The 17,346-nt window shown below is 36.5% G+C and overlaps 1 protein-coding gene across 2 annotated transcripts in view; it reads left to right on the top strand.

The window, feature by feature from the left end:
- Positions 1–3,015: 3,015 nt before the first annotated feature.
- Robo2 (roundabout guidance receptor 2) overlaps positions 3,016–17,346 on the top strand; it is a 1,547,722-nt gene continuing 1,533,391 nt past the window's right edge. Inside the window, exon 1 of one of the 2 annotated variants that reach the window (XM_036203250.1) lies at positions 3,016–3,216. The gene's annotated coding sequence lies outside the window, so the exon portion shown is untranslated. The remainder of the gene's footprint in view (positions 3,217–17,346) is intronic. The other variant, XM_036203243.1, reaches the window with a different exon arrangement.

Raw genomic sequence — 17,346 nt, 5'->3', positions numbered from 1 at the left:
ACACCTTTGTTTGATTTTGCTCACTGCTTACTATTTCCTGTCACTATGCTGAACTCCGGTTATAAATATCTTTCCACAAACAATATCATGGTATATTCAAATAAAAGTCAGTTTCAGAAGATCTTGATCATAATATAATTGGGTGTGGGTTGCCTTGGCCTGGCTCTCTGTGTTTTCCTTAATATTTTGAAAGCTTCTCTATATGAGGTACTGTGACAGTCTCTTCAATATTCTTCCCAGTGCTTTTGCCCCTCATTTCTTTATCTTCCATTTTCTGGTGTAAAGGCAAATCTTTGCAAGCTCAATATGTGGATGAGTTTGTCACTATATGCTTGTTATCCATAAAAGTAGACAAGTAATTTTATCATACTGAGTGAAAGCTGAATAGACTTCAGAGAAATGTGTGTGTGCACTGAATTAGAGCATGATAAACACACTTCCCTGTATAGGCATTCAATTCTTTAGACAAATATTTTGTAGAACAAAAATAGATGTGTGAAAATATTGTCCTGTGTGAAAATTTTATACTGTATATGGTTTTGAAAGATGTAGTTTTGTCGTTAAGGAAGGTGAGGTCAGAAAGCCCAAAGGTCAGCTGCACAGTTTCTAATTTTCTTTCATTATTTCCATAATGAGATGTACTATTCCAACACCGAGAGCCTCTTGAGAGTTGCTTTTTAGTGTTTCAGGCACTCATCTCCTTGGCTTTTATTCTGAAGGAATTGTAACATTTTTCATGTATCCTAGATGAATATATACAATAACCATAAGCTAAGAACAAGCAGATTGCTAAATGTTTTGTACAATTGTTCTATGAACTCCATGCTTTCTCAGACCATTGTGAGTTCAAAAACTATTGCACATATCAAAGCTTGCAAAAGTACTAGAAAATACCTTGCTTGAGAATTTATTTTAATAAATGGAAGAATGAATAAGTGAAGTTTAGTAAATACTTCAGTATCTGATCTTGGGCTTAAGATAACAATGTATAAAAATTTAGAGGCAATAATCACATTTAGACATTTATTCTTATTTGATGAGAAGAAATGTATATGGAAGAAGTTTAAGGAAAATAATTACATTGTTACAAGTAATAAAACATTAACATTACCTTTCTATTAGTCTTAAACTGATGATTAGAGAGATTTTTAAGTGGACAGGGCTAAAAAAAACATCTGAGGGAAATCATCACAAATAAGTGTATGTGGAGTATTAATATTAAAAGGATGGAGATGCATCTTTTGACTAAGCAAATCAGAGGATGATTTATAGATACATATACACTGAATATTGAAAGATGACTATGATACTATTATGCCAGAGAAAGAAATATTCAGTTAAGAAAAAAAAAATACTGTCTTTGTGTGTTAAGTGGGAGTAGCACTAATTACACACATGCACACACACACACACACACACACACACACACACACATACACACATACCACACATGCACACACACACACACACACACACACACACACACACACACACACACACACACACAGTGTGTGTGTATGTGTGTATGTGTGTGTGTGTGTGTGTGAAGTAAGGCAATCAAAATGCTGCCTTCATTAATTGCTATTTCTTTATGTTTGACTAAACTTTACATTTATTGCTACTTTCATCATCCTGTGAGCTTTAATGTGTAATGCATTTTTCCATGCGGAGTTAGTTGAAATAAACTATTATTGATTTTTAATTCAACATTAGTTAGTCATTGAATGTGATAGTTTACTAAGTACTTTTGCACTGCAAGAAAATTATGTCCCCTTGGGTCTCTTGGAAGAGTTCATATCAGGTTGCTTGATAGAGTTAGAAACTAAACTGACTTTTGGCTGTACAGAGATGCTGAATACTTTGAACATTTTTTTGATTTTCCTAACTTTGACTGCTGGCTGTACTTTTATAATTATTCAGTACAGCTAACAAGCACAAACTAGACTGGTATATTTTGCTTACACTATGAGGTTTATTCACAGACCTTAAGATTTTCTGAATATTCATTGTGTATTTGATACATTTTCATTGATAGTTTCATTATCATTATTATCTCAACTAGTCACTGCCTTCTAGATGATAAAATAATCATACCCAGTATATGGGTTGTGAAAACTCCGGATTTCAATTAAACAAGCTGAAACTTAGAGTCTCTTTGACCTTAAATGGCTCATTATTCATTTTTAAAAATATAAAGTAGTGAAACTAATACTGCCTCTGAACTGTGGTCGGAGCTGACTGAAAGTTTTAAGACATGAGTTGAGCCGGGGAGTGGTAGCACATGCCTTTAATCCCAGCACCTGGGAGGCAGAGGCGGGCAGGTCTCTGTGAGTTTGAGACCAGCCTGGTCTCAAAACGAGTTCCAGGAAAGGCGCAAAGCTACACAGAGAAACCCTGTCTTGAAAAACCATATATATATGACATGAGTTGAAGAACCTGATGATCCATGTATGTCAGCTGCTTTCTCTAGAAATATGCAGGGTACTCATTAAAAGCCTGCTGGTTCAGATTCCATTCCCAAGTACACTCAGAATGTGTCAAAATAGCAGCCATTCTGAAATGTACACTAATCCTTGAACTTTTCACCTCACAGTTTAGCAGAGTTAGCATTGCTTTACATAAACTGCTGTAAACACAGAGAAGAATAAATGGCTCCTTTATTTCTTTGGTACTTGCAGATTCCTGGAGATGTTTAGGAAGAGGCTGGGGTTCCTGATGATTTAAACACAGTTGCCCAATCATATGTGTGATTGAAGGAATGTTGGATTCTGCAAGGCTACAGCTAATTCTAATCGCTCTTCCAGCCCGTTTTTCCAGTGGCTGCAACCCATCTCTTTGGATCTGCTTTTGGTATTACTGTTTGTGGGTGGGGGCGGCAGATCTTAGGAATATCTACTGTTTGGGAGGAGCCCTGAGCTTCCTCCCTAGCACCACGGACAGCGCACTAAAGCCAAGGAGAGAGGCGGAGGGAAGTGCTTTGCCTCACAAGTGGGAGGAGGGAGCGCAGTGACTGGCAGGCGGGGAGGAGAGCAGAGCAAAGGAAGGAGTGCTCGGGAAAGGGAGTGGAAAAACAAAAATCTGATCTCATTCAGAGCATCAGGTCCTGGAGGTGTTGTTCAGCTGCCCTGCGCTCCCAATTCAGGCAGACGCTGCCGGAGTTTTCCGGCAGATTGTCAGTCCCTCTAGGAGCAGACTGCCATCTAGCCCAGACTCCAGGTGAGTTAAGCTCAGAGGCTTGCTTAGAGGTCTTGAACTAGGGGTCTGCACCTGGTGAGGTTGCACAGCTGTTTTTTATTTGCCAAAGTCAAGGACGGACTTGTTCTTGGCAGTGGCAACATAAGCTGAGGCTAGAGGGATGGGCGGTGGGCGGTTTTGATCTCCCAGCAGAAATTGGATGAAATTCAGCTGAAGTGAGTAAGTGGGATTGAGAAAATGTCCTTAAAGGTAGGCATTAAGTGTGTGTGTGTGTGTGTGCGTGTGTGTGTGTGTGTGCGTGCGCACGTGTGTGTGCATGTGTGTGTGTGTGTGTGTATGTGTGTAAGATAAAAAGCTTTTACAACAGAAAAAAAATTGGCCAACCATTTAGTACATCTATTATGTTGTTTCATGCCCACTTTTTAAGTCAAGTCATAGGACTGGAAAGGTGTGGAAGAGATATTTGGGTATAAGAAGCAACAGGAAAACGTGGTCCCCGAATCCAAGAGTGTGCCTACTTTGCCTTGGAGTATCCTGGTTTTTTTTTTCTCTGTACTTTCTTAGAGCTCACTAAAGGGAACTTCAGGCTCCCAAGCAGGCTTCACATGTGACAGCAATTTAGTTTAAAAGCCATATTGATTCACTTCATCCCTGTTCTAAAACTGGTACCTTTGGAGTTGGGGTGGGTAAGTGGTAGGGTGGTGGGGGGGGTGTTTTAAAGCATAACTTTGAAGTGCATGACTTGCAGGGAATGTATTTCTTCTCAGTTTGGCTATGGCTATTAGAAAAGTGAATTCATGTGAAAAGGAATACAATATATATCATCCTGTGAGGGACAGGATTGATGGGATAGTCTAGGTATTCCAGTATTGGCAATTCTCCTGGATACTTTCAGTATTTTTCTATTTTATATTTGTTTCATTTTTTAATGTATGCATGTACATATGTAGTAGAACAGATTTATTTATGAAAAACAGAATTATCTAGGTATTTAAAAGTTAACTTGGTTTAGAAATTGTGTGACTCAGTAATATTAACTTATAATCATAGTGGACACAGAAAGTTTTATCATTTAGTTATTGTTTTTTAATGTTTTTAATGCATGTTATTGTTTCTGTTAAGTACTCTTTGGTGAATACCTGCCAGTAGAACTTGTGGATGTTGCACTTGTCTGGTGGGTTACTGAAAATTTTAGTAGCAGTGAGATGCAAGTTTTTACTTTATCCAGATCTGGAGATGGGATTTAAAATGTATTCCTGGTATTAAAGAACATTCACTTGTAGGAAGGGTCAATGTTTGCTTTTGGTACTGCTAGGATTTCCACACTGATACACGTGAACCCCAAGTTTTGTAGTTACAGAGCCACACTGCCCTTCTCTTCACTGTATTTGAGGTATTGAAGCTGTATTTGAGCTAGAACATTTTATTTCAAACATCTTTCTTCTCCAATTTCTTGTAGAAGTTTTGGAAAAGAGAAATGGTGAATCAACTTTGTAGGGGAGGGACTGGGCCATGGAGGAATTAACTGTTTTCATTTTCAGTGACTATCATGTTATAACGTAGACATTTGCTCAACTTCAAAATTTTAGATCTTTCCCCAAATTTACACCTGATTTTTCTTCAGACTACCACAAAAAGGATAGATAAATTTGGTCCATGAAAGAAATTTTCAAATGTTCTTGGTATTTCAATGGTTTTCTTTTTTGATGAGGAAGACTTTTTAACACAGGCATACAGAGGCATTTTTTAAAGTCTTATTTTCCACCTTCAAGTTTCTCCTAAGTCCCTAAATGCCAGTATGTGTCATCCTTAGAAGATGGGGATCCGAAAGGAAGTCCTAAAACTGAATCAAAATATTCACTGGGTTAATGCTAGATTCATGATCCAGAAGGCAGCCCACATTTAGATGTGTTTAAACTACTCAAAAAAACTTGAACTATACATACAATTTGTTGTGAGAACAAACTCCAGCCTTCACAGTGAGCTGTTCCTGAGATTCCTCAAGAACACTGGAAGGAGATGCATATTTTTATCGTTTTTTTTTTTTTTTTTCCCCAGAGCTGAGGACTGAACCCAGGGCCTTGCACTTGCTAGGCAAGCTCTCTACCACTGAGCTAAATCCCCAGCCCCAGGAGATGCATATTTAACACGCTCACAATTTAAAAAAATAAAAACAATTTAGTGCCGATACGTTTATCATTATAAACCCTATACATATTTAATGTAGGGTTTATAATGATAAACGTATCGGCACTAAATTGTTTTTATTTTTTTAAATTGTGAGCATGTTTATAGAAATAAATTGTGAGTACTTTGGTGTCTAATGTGAACAGATTCAAAATAAGCTCATTTTAACTATTAAGGAATGGAAGCAAATCCCACATTATTGACTCCTTATTTTATTAACTTAATTTTTGCTAATTGGTAATAGTGTCTCTCTCTCTCTCTCTCTCTCTCTCTCTCTCTCTCTCTCTCTCTCTCTGTCTCTCTCTTCTCTTCCCCTATCTTCCTCCCTCCCTTTCTAAAATTCCATATCAGGGGTTGGAGCTTAGTGCCTAGAAATGTTTGCTTCTCTTTCAGCAGGACTAGTGTTCAGTTCCCAGCACTCACCTGGCTCACAGACACAGAAACTCCAGCTTCAAAGGATCTGATGCCCTCTTCTGGCCTTGGCAGACCACATATATGACTGTGTGTGCATACACACACACACACACACACACACACACACACACACACATACACACACACACAATATTTAATTTTAAAAAATCAATATTAATTGTAAGAGAGTTAGTGAATTTTGAGAAAGGTTGTAATTGTGTGTGTATTCCACTCTCAAAAAAGAACCTAAGGATTCACCAAAAGTAATGAATATGAAACTGGGAACTTATTAAAATCTCATATACTTCAAACCATTTTTGACAGTGTGTAATGCAATACAAAGCCACATGTGGTGATTAAATACAGAGATTCAATTTTTGCATCTGATTGTAGAATTTCATGCACACTCATGAATCGGTATTCTCAAATGAGTCAGGATAATTAGTTCTCTGGCTCTTGGCCATTTGACCTAATCCTTTAAGGATGATTTAAGCATTTTTCTGGAATCTTAAAATCGTATCTTCTCTCCGATCTTATAAAGTATCTCAAGTAGGGCATTTTGGTGCTTCCATAATTTAACATTTCTGAGAGGAGTCCATCTAAAATTTCTGTTCCTTTGTGATTCCTTCAGATAGAAATTATCTGAGACTTGAAGAAAGGAGAGAAAATAAATACAGAATTTTATTTCTCAATAGAACTGTGAAGTACACCTTCATCTGGAAATATTTACCTGAAAATATATGTGAACCAGAGAGATTTCCATGGACATTGACATAAAACACCCTGCAGTGCCTACAGTCTCTGTGCCATAGAAGGTTGGAATAAGAGATGAAAAATTAGGTTTAATTTCTAAGGAAATTATTGGGGACAGTAAAGAATATGCTTTTAAGTTACCCCAATAAAAACAAGGGAACTCAATAGTGTGTGTGTGTGTGTGTGTGTGTGTGTGTGTGTGTGTCCATCTCCATCAGTGGTAGCATTGACGCAGCACAGTGTCGGAACAAGCTCGGGGAATAGACTGTTAAAGTTCTGTGGTCCCAACAAAATGATTGCTATTGGTACTCACCTCTCACGTTGTTTGCGCCATGTGCGTGAAAATGTGAGACTGAGATGTAGTCATGGCAAAGGGTGAACCACAAAACATTTGTGATGAAAGTGGAGTTTTTCTTCTGTTGCCATGCCCATTGGATAGTATTTTCATGGAAAATTGGAAATGTTTCACTTTCTAAAACATGTCACTTTCCTTTATGGACCACATTAACATAAGTAAGTCAGGCAAGACAGGGGATGAAGGAAGACTATTAAATAGCCTTATATTCTCTTGTATATGCCTCTGTTCATTGGGGTTTCTTCCTTGCCCCTCTCTGTAGTAGCATTGAAAGCATAAGGAAGTATTGCTATATAAAAATATGTACGTGAAATAGAGTGTTGGTTAGCAATCGTAAGATTCACCAAAGTAATTTCAGTGATACCTTTGTGTAAATACATTTTTAGCCACTATTTAATAATAATTTGGCACAATAGGGGAATTTTAAGGAGCTATAAGGTCGACATTGCCAAAGTATTTTTATTCTTTTGTATATGGATGATGCTAGCTATTGAAGCCAAGGCCTTCCTCATACATCATACTTATATTGTAGAGCTTGGAAAGAACAATTTAATTATTTTTAATTTTCTGAAAATTTGTTTTTTGTTTCCATTGCAAACAAAGCAAGTGGAGTAGTATGATGAATCGTGCCTTACCAGAACTCTAGAATCTGCAGCGGAAAAGAATATTTGAATTCCAGGATTCCATATTAGGAGAGAAATGACTTCCTAAAGTTGCCCTATGACTTTCACATTCAGGCTACGGCATTCATAGACCTGAATACAGACACAGGCATGTGTGCGCACGACACACACACACACACACACACACACACACACACACACTGTAAAGATTTAACAAAATATAAAGATATAACGATTTTTAAAGAAAGTATACATATCCAGCATCAGATGTGGATTGCTTGTATATTAAAGTGGTTAGGTAGAATTATGCATGTAAAGAGCTCAGTACATTTGGAAACTACCTAATACATATTTTTCTTGTTTTACCCCATGCTTTTAGAGAGGCAGCCTACATATTTCCACCCTCAAATTCAGTATCAGCCTTTCATACATTCCCCACCCATCTTCTCCTATTCTTCTTGTGTTTTATGACTAATACATTAAAGAAAATTAGAGCAAGCATTTTGATGAAATTTTCTGTTATTATGTAGGAGAAAGAATCATGACTAGACACAGGATAATTTCAACAGAGTCAAACATGATGCCATGGGATCACTCTCTTCCCCTTTTTACCACTAGGAATTTTCTGCTGGCATTTTGACAGGATTTACATGAGAGGATTTTTTTTTTTTTCTGTTTACACAGAATTCTATTTGTGGTAGTAAATTCATGTCTGGACTTCATCCACTTAACATAAAAATTAAGGAGACTGTAGCGATGATTTAGTTTGAACAAGTGGAAAAGATGAACATATCTTTAAAACAATGCTTTGAAAGTCTTTGTGTATGCTGAACACAGAATCATAAAGCAACACTTAATGGTCTTCTTGAAAATATGTGAATGTCCTAGGTATTATCTGGATTAATAGAATTTCATTTCAGATATAACACTTCTGGTCAGCAAGGAGAATGCTTCCATGGAGATTCTGGGACTATCAGATGTATAGTTGTTGAAGGGCAGCTGAAATGGGATTAAAGAGGCACAAAATTTTTAGTTCTGAACTATATATGCATATATTCATATTGACTAGGCAGATGATACAAAAATGCAGCTCAAAGGGTGAGTAAGCAAGACAGAATACCCTTTTGAAGACAAGTCTTGTTTCTGAGCTATCACTCCCTGTCATCTGCCCTTGAGTGATTTCTTAAGCTTTCTAGGATATAATTTATTGCTTCTCCTCATTCCGATGATGTATTGGTTTTGCACTTGCTGTAATAAGTTGCCATAAACTGAATCTGACTGTTTTTAGTTTTAAAGATCAGAATTCCAAGTCACACTCAGCAGGCAAAGTTCATTTATTACTTTATTTTTTATTTTTAAGGGTATTAATTGTGTGTGTGTGTGTGTGTGTGTGTGTGTGTGTGTGTGTGTGTGTGATGCATTTAAAAGTAAATATGGAGGCCACAGGAGGGAGGGTGGTGGATCCCCTGGAGATGGAATTGCAGGAGGTTACAGAGCTTAAAAGTGCTCTTGTTTCTGCAATTCTGAATCCTGACTGCATACAGGAGCTTCAGGAAGGTGTTCTTGCCTCCACTTCCCATTACACTTTGGGAGTGCTAGAATTAATGATGTAAGCTACCACATCTGGCTTTGTGCTTGTGAGACAGATTAAGTCTGGTCTTAGGCTTGGGTGCCAAGTGCTTTTTACCCCTTGACCCATTTCCCTGGCTCACTTTTAATTGTTCTGGTGATTATGTTAGGACACCTGCAAAGTCTAGTAGAGTCACTGCAACTCAAGGTCCTAAACTTAATCAATTCTGTAAAACCCATTTAAATCACATAAAGCAATAACATCCTAGAACGTGGAGAGTAAAATAAGGACATCTTTGGGGACATTTGTTTAATCTGCCACTGATTCTACTGATATTCTTTTACCCCCAAACTGATAGCTACCTATGAAACAGTAATGCATTAGGAATAATAAGAGTTTTAGATCTTTATGAATATACTAATGTTTTAAGTTCCCTTGTAACAATTGGTGCTTACCAATTAAATATGCAAAACTTTATTAAATAAATAAGGTTTTCCATCCAACAGCCAAATTAAGAATTCATCTCATAATTTATCTATCCATGTTACCATCTAAATTATTTAGATTTGTATTTACCAAGCATCTTATTGTTCTTGTTTATGAAGCTCTGCTCTTTATATGCCATAACCTGTATAAAACCCACAAAAAGTTGCTTTTTCTTTTAAAATTTGTAGAACACAGATCTCAAGGGATTTCTGGAGGTCAGCCAGAATTGGTTCACTTTGTACATGAACACTGAATATATTATCTCATGAGTTATATGGACAATTGGCAAATTAAATTTAATGATAACCATGTCATCTCTTCAAACATTTCTCTAACCCCATAGAGGACCATTGTGTAAGATGGACTCATTTTCCCTACTGTGCTGCTGTTCCCAAAAAGAACTTGAAATGCCCTGCTCAAATTAATTGCATGCAAATGAATTCATGCTTCCTTGCAAGTTTGTCCTTCATTTTCCTTAAAATTATATTGTAGATGGATGTGGCATGCTTTATGATTGTTGTGCAAGGAGCATCATCCTTCCTAAAAGCTTTGTCATTTGTCAAAAAGAAACCATTCAGAGTAAAGTAAATTATCTTATCTGACCACAGTGGTACCACTGACCTTCAGACAATAAATTCTGCAAGCAGTACAACAGATTAATCACATTTGAAGTTGTGAAAATTCCATAGAAATCCCTTGTTCTGATAAAAGGAAATTATAACAATAACAAAATATCTGTATTTTTATCTTTTCACTTTAACAGTTTTATATGTAGATTTACCACATTGCTATTTCCTTGCTTTCTAGAAATTCTAATGTAATATTCTAAAATTTTCAGCTATTTTAATTTCTTTTCATATTTTACTGATGCAGGAAAGTTTTTGAAAGTCAAACTAAAAATATAGGGAATTTGATATAGCAAGAAATTAGAGGAAGTTGATCATGAAAGATCATTTTTGATAAGAGACAAAAATGCCTTAGCATATATGTAATCACAAGGATATAGGTGTTGAGTGGAGAGATTGGACTAGCTGATGTTGGTGATGTTTAAGTAATTCCTACTGAGAAAGGGAAAATTGTCTGTGTATTTTTAGCTCCCAAACCCAGAGTCACAGAAATTTTAGTTTTGAGGAAGCTACTCCTCCAGCCATGCTATTCCGAAGAACAACACTTCAATAGAGTTTTCAGCAATCATAAGTAAGAAGGTGTGGTGGTCTGCCTGTCCACATGGCCCTCTTTAGCAAGCCAACTGTTACTCTTACCACCCAGTTCACTCTGAACATATGGCATTGCTTCAGCAGCGGAAACGAGCGTGTGTGGACCTGTCTCCAAGTGGGGATGACTGCCTGTTGTTGTCCTCTTATTGCTCATACCACCGACTGTCTCTCACTTGTTATCCATAGCCCTACACTTGAGGATCATCTGCGAAACAAGCAATACTGTTATCAATTTAATTTTCCTCTAGTAAATCACAAGGCCTACTGGTTGTTATCATTTTAAAGTTTATAGAGGGAAGTAGTGACATTTTGAAGGACAAAAGTGAAACGCATTTTCAGTCAATCAAAAGCCAACTTCCCGAAAATTGCAAGGATTCTAGAGACAAGAATGGTAGAGATACAAGTAATGTTATTGAGATAAATCATTGTAGGATAGTTTCTCAGTGCACTTCCAAGAAGTTTTGCACCCACACAGAGAAATTAATGAGATCACATGATTGGAAGGAAGCACTATTTAATCCAGAATGATTTAGTTAATATAATATTCAAAAATAGTCTATCTAGAAGGGAACCATCTTTTAAATATTCTAAACTTGGAATGTGATTATAAGCATTTTGGATAAGATATGGAACTCACACATTTTTGATCTGCATTCTGATTGGAAGCAATGCTTGTGGGCTCACATTGGCATGGCAGTTAGGTGGGATTTGATAGATGTGTTATGTATGAAAGGATATAGAGAGGATATATAGCATGGCTCAAAAGAATATAACAACACTGAAGAACACTCTTGGGATAGTACTTGAAGATTCTTACAGTCAGGTATATTGCTTTTTTTTTTTTTTAACACAAGGTAATGTCATACACTTCAGCAATGAAGAGTGAAAATGAGGATTAATTTTGTTGTTGTTGTTGTTTTTTGAGACAAGGTTTCTCTGTGTAGTTTTGGTGCCTGTCCTGGATCTCATTCTGTAGACCAGACTGGCCTTGAACTCACAGAGATCCACCTGGCTCTGCCTCCCCAGTGCTGGGATTAAAGGTGTGAGCCACTGCCACCTGGCCGAGGATTAATTTTTATCTGGCTATTTCATCTTTCTCATTCTGTATCTTTCATCATAATTCTGGTTGTCTGTTTTTCTTTTCAGCACGTTGAGCTCTTGGGAGTCAACCAACATCTTAACACTCCCTATTTTATAAGCAGTCATACCTGCATGTACATGGCCACTCACTAAATGGTGTTCTATCTTTAATAGGGAAGGGGCAATCAAAATGATGTAGCTTTATAATAGCACTGTTGCAACTCATAATCAGCTGTCTAGAAATTAGGTAGAAGTGTGTGAGTACATCTCAAACATAATATTTTGTAGCAATATAATCATACAAAAAATGTGGTTCACACCATCTTGGATGTCAAAGTAGAGCATCTCATTTATATTGATATGAAAGACTTGAATAATTACTTTTCAGGGGTCATCGTATACTACTCATAAGCTTAAATCATAACAAAGCTTTTATGCCCTCCTGTCTAGAGGGAGTAGTGAAGAGCTGGATTTCATAATGAAATTTTCACACTCTCTCACTCCATATGCAACCTCAGTAGGCACTGAATGTTATGACATTCACCTACCAAATGTTAAAAGATTTGGAACAAAAGTTATTGCAATGCTGATCATGTAATTGAGCTGTGTTTTAGAGTAACAAAACTGATAATGTATTATTTTATAATGATAAATTCCATAGGATGTATCAAGGAAACATTTCAAAATGTAAAGAAAAATAAACCATTGGCAAATATTATTTTCAATTGAAGGGTTAGATGAATGTTTCTAATTGGCACAAAGATAGACAGGAGTAGTGAGACAGTTCACAGACTTATCAGATTCTTTCCCATTCCCAAACTCTTCCCACCCCTTTCACATCCCTTCCCTTTTAATTTCATGTTTTTTTCTGCTTATTTTCTTTTTCTCCAGAAAGAGAGAGAGACAGAGAGACACACAGAGAGAGACAGAGACAGAGAGAGAGACACAGAGAGAGAGAGAATAGTTGTGGATATAAAATTGGAAGGATCTTTGAGGAATTGAATTGAGGGAGGGGAAACTATCAAAATATATTATATGAAAAATTAAAAGTAATCCATTATATAAAGATGTATAAAGGAATCCCCTTGATTTAAACAAAAGGAAAAAAAAAAAACAAACACTGGAAAACATGGAGTCTGACTTGTGGTTGGGCAACTGCTCCTGAATGTGGGGCCTGTCCTCGAGTGTGGTCAATAGTTTCCAGCATCATTAAATTGATGAAAACTGACGTTCCCTCTTCCAGAAGCTATCAGCTGTGTCATCTGTGAACAGCTTCTTGGCGAGGGGCACCCCCTTCCCCTCCTTCTTGCTGTGATGTAAGTCTGGTCTAAGCTTGTGTGGGCATTGTGCATACTGTCACAGTCTCTCTGAGTTCATATGTGCATCTACCCTGTTTTGCATGAAAAATCTTTAGAGTCCTCCATCACCTTTTGCTCTTACAATTCCTTCTTTACCTAGTTCCCTCAGTCATGATGGGAGGGGTATAGTACAGACTCTTTCATATTATTCAGTTGTGGGTGTCTATTAATTGCTATCTACTGCAAGAAAAAGCTCCTCTCTACCAAGGGTGGATTGATGTATTTGTCTGTAAGTGTAATAATGCCATTAATTTTTTTCCTGGACCTATAACCTATCTAGTCTCAAGTTCTTGAACTCATTAACAATGTGAGATATAAGTTCCATCTCATGGAATGATACCTGCATTAAAAAAAAAGGTTGTTGGTTACTGCCATATAGTTCATGCTGCTATTGTACGTGTGGACATACTTTCCTGACAGATTATTATTATAACTTACAGTGTTTGTAGCTGGGTGGGACTGGTGATTCCTTTTCTCCTCTGGTAGCAAGTCCAGTACCTTCTAGCACTATGAATGCTATCCAGTAGAGGTGAAATTTCAAGTTAAGTATCAGCGAGATTTCTCCATATTCTGTGTCATAGGTATGTGATATAATCAGAAGTAGAGTCTTCCCATCAAGTTATAGAAGGTATCCAATAGCTTGTAATGGTTGAGGGAGAGGTATCTATGATAAACCTTTGGCAAGTGACTCAGAAAGATGCAACCCATTCTTTGTAACATGGATTTTATTTGGTAGCATATGATATCTAGTTGAGATACTGTCTTCCCTGTTGTATAGTGACATCATGTAAATTTCTTTTACATATGTACATGTGTATATTTCAGAGTATATTAAATTTTTTTGTATATCTACATGACAGTGAATATGTATGGAGGCTAGGAACTGAGAAACAGTCCATGACAGGGACAGGGGGATATTTAAGAGTGAAGAGTGTGGAGCTTAATATTTGAACACAGTGATATTAAGATGGAAGAGGAAGCAATAAGAAGGAAGGATGTAAGTCAATAGGTAGGCCAAGGAGATAAGAGAAAGGAGTGTAGAGAAAGGAGCAAAAAAAAATAAAATCTCAACATGTAAGAATATCCCATAAGGAAACCTACTACTTGGCAAGCTAAGTGAAAAAAAAATTAAATTAAAATTAAAACATAACAAAAAATGTAGTAGTCCATTTTTTAAAACAAAAAAGTACATCAGCAGGAAACATTAATACTTAAACATACTAATAATGCATTGGAGTTTCTATTCTTAAGCAAAATGCAAGAACAACACAGAATACAACTGACATGAAGTATCCATGTTTAAAATGTTGTTTTTCCGTGCTATAAATAAATACATAGACCTATAAAATCAGCAGTTTTCCCTGACTATAGTGGTTTTCTCTGGAACTTAATTTATTAAGTCATTTGTGAGTCTGTCTTGAATTTTTTAAATAATCAATGAGCTTCATTTTCAGAGCACACACCTACATGGTGGGATGGACAAGTTTATGGGATTTTAATTTAAAATACTAAAAATTTATTTAAAATACTAAGGAAGAGAAATTTAGTGGCATATAAGTATTTTTATTTATTTATTATTTATATGCATTCCTATGATACTGTCTTTTTTCTTTATTAACTTTCATAGGTCAAACATATCAAGCCTCTGAATAATATTCCTCAGTGAAATTAAGTTTTCTGTTATAAACAAGTACACAGCCTTTTTCCTAAATTTTATACTATTCTTGGCTTAGGTTTCTTAGCAGAAATTATATTTTAAGAACAATTTTGGTTTCTCTGTGCTTCCTGCTCAGAAATTAACTGGTTAAGATCATTTTATAAAAATAAAGTCTTTTGATGTACCTTTTTTTTTAATTGGAAAGAGCTTTTATTTCCCTAAGTGTTTTGTTGCCTAAGCACAATGAATATCCGACCGTGCGATTTAGTTAGTAGAACAGATGCTTATTGTGATGTATGAGATGAACTTGCTTCCCTCAGCATGCATAGGAATGAAATGCATCTGGCTTCAGTACATAAAAGTCAATTGTGCTCCCAAATGTGCTTCTGTACATTACTTAGATTTTTTTAAGGGCAGACATGCTGTCATTTGCTCAAAGGGGTGCTTTGCTTAATTGTGAAATTTAAGTGAGACTCAAAGTTGGAAGATACTAAATTCCCAACTTCAGACAGAGCCTGAGCAGGGGAAGCTACCAGTGCATAAGTATCGAGGTTTTTAAGCCCTGCAGAGAAAAAAATATGCATGGGGAAATAACTAGTTCCATGAAGCAAAAGCATGTTGGAATACAATATAGCATAAGGGTATGATCAATGGCAACCAGTGCAGAGGAGAAGAATTAGGGGGGACTGAAGGACATAAGTAAGTGAAGTTGAGCATTACAAACATCATCTAGACACAGTGACAGGGATAAAGACTCATGCTTAGCACTGAAGGCCTTCTGCAAGGAGTTTGGATCATGGGGTACAGGGGCAAGGCCACACTACAAAGAAATAAGGAATCCTGAGGGATACCAACCCTATTTCTCATCACATTATCCAGGCAGCCTTGAATGCATTGACAAACCTCAAGAATGGGATTGTCTTAGAATATACCAAAACTGTGTTTAATAATCTGAACTCTGATTCCGTAAAGTTTCTTTTAGGTAGAAACCCTTACAAAATGAATCATTTCACTGCAAAACACAGCCTCAGCACCCTTTCATATTTCTCATTTATTTAGTGTGTGGTCGAAGAGTGACTCGGAAAAGATGCTCACACACCCAGCCTAAAATCTGTGTGTGGGTAATGGTAAACAGAATGGGGAGGGGGTGATCTAGGTTACAGTAAAAGTTCAGTTCCCTTAAGGAGGAATCATCTTGGTGGGTGTAATGTGGTCACAGAGGCCCTGCAGCTGAGGATGAACATTCCCAGGAGATGCTAAGGAAGCATTGGGTGAAGAATGTGCCTCATAGACAAAGGCAGGGCCTCAAACCAAGAGGTACTGTCTGGAAGCTGCCAAAGGCAAGGAATGGACTTCTCCTCTCCAGCCCCTAAAGGAGTTTAGACCTGATGATAACTTGATTTGAGACTAATAAGAACCATTTTGGACTTCCTATCTCCATTAAAAAAGAAAACTGTGCTTCAAGTCACAGCTCATACTAAGTTTCTGGAAGGAAGTAACACACTTCTTACTTTTCTTTTCCTACAAGGTATAAAATTAAGTTTGCTCTTCTGGAAACTATTGTCAATTTTTTTAAATATCTTTATTTTCTTAGAGAAATAAGAACTGGGGAGTGATTAACAGTTTTATTTTATGAGAGATAATTATGCAAATAGGTTGCACATTAACAGAAAATGTCTTTAGGGAGGCTAATAAAAACTTTAAATGTTTCCTCTGACTCCATGGGGTTTGTGTGATGGAAGAAAGATTATGTGGGTCTCTTACAATCTTCCTGGAAATATAGAGGCATGGCTATACTTAGTTTGAGAATATTGTGTTCTGGCATTATTTTCTCTATAGTCCCAATGATACCTGAGTTTCTGAGAGTACCTTGGGTTATTTAATTGGAAATCTCAAATGTGTGCACTTTAAAATTGTATTTATTTATTTTACTCACTTATTATTAGTGATATGGGGATTGAACCTAAATCCTGTTAATGCTAGCCAAGCCCTTTCCCACTGAATTAGTAGCAATGCTAGTTCAGGATAGACTTTCCACATTCTATAACCATTCTCTTTATATTATTTTCCCAGCCATTCACACAGCATGGAATGTTGAGTAATGCCCAGAGTGAGAGGGAATCAGATGAAGCATGCTGCTATGATAATAGATAAACTAGAGAGGGCTGTAGTTACAACACTGACACTACCTGATAATTCCAAATCACACAATTAAAAGGAAAAGTGGAAAGCTTCAATTTACTTGGGATTGCTAACTTTGTCAAAACTGAATTAGTTATGTCTTTGTAAAACTAATAATTCCTTTTGCTCCAATATCAACCTGAACAAGTTATATTTAAGAACATACATTATACATATATATATACACATACATACATACACACATATATATGTATATACATATATGTTACATATACATATATATTGAATACATATATGTATGCAATAACA

The sequence above is a fragment of the Onychomys torridus genome, chromosome 12 (assembly GCF_903995425.1).
Source record: "Onychomys torridus chromosome 12, mOncTor1.1, whole genome shotgun sequence".
Lineage (NCBI taxonomy): Eukaryota > Metazoa > Chordata > Mammalia > Rodentia > Cricetidae > Onychomys > Onychomys torridus.
Note: the sequence above shows the minus strand (reverse complement) of the source record. Positions and strands in the feature narration are given on the sequence as shown.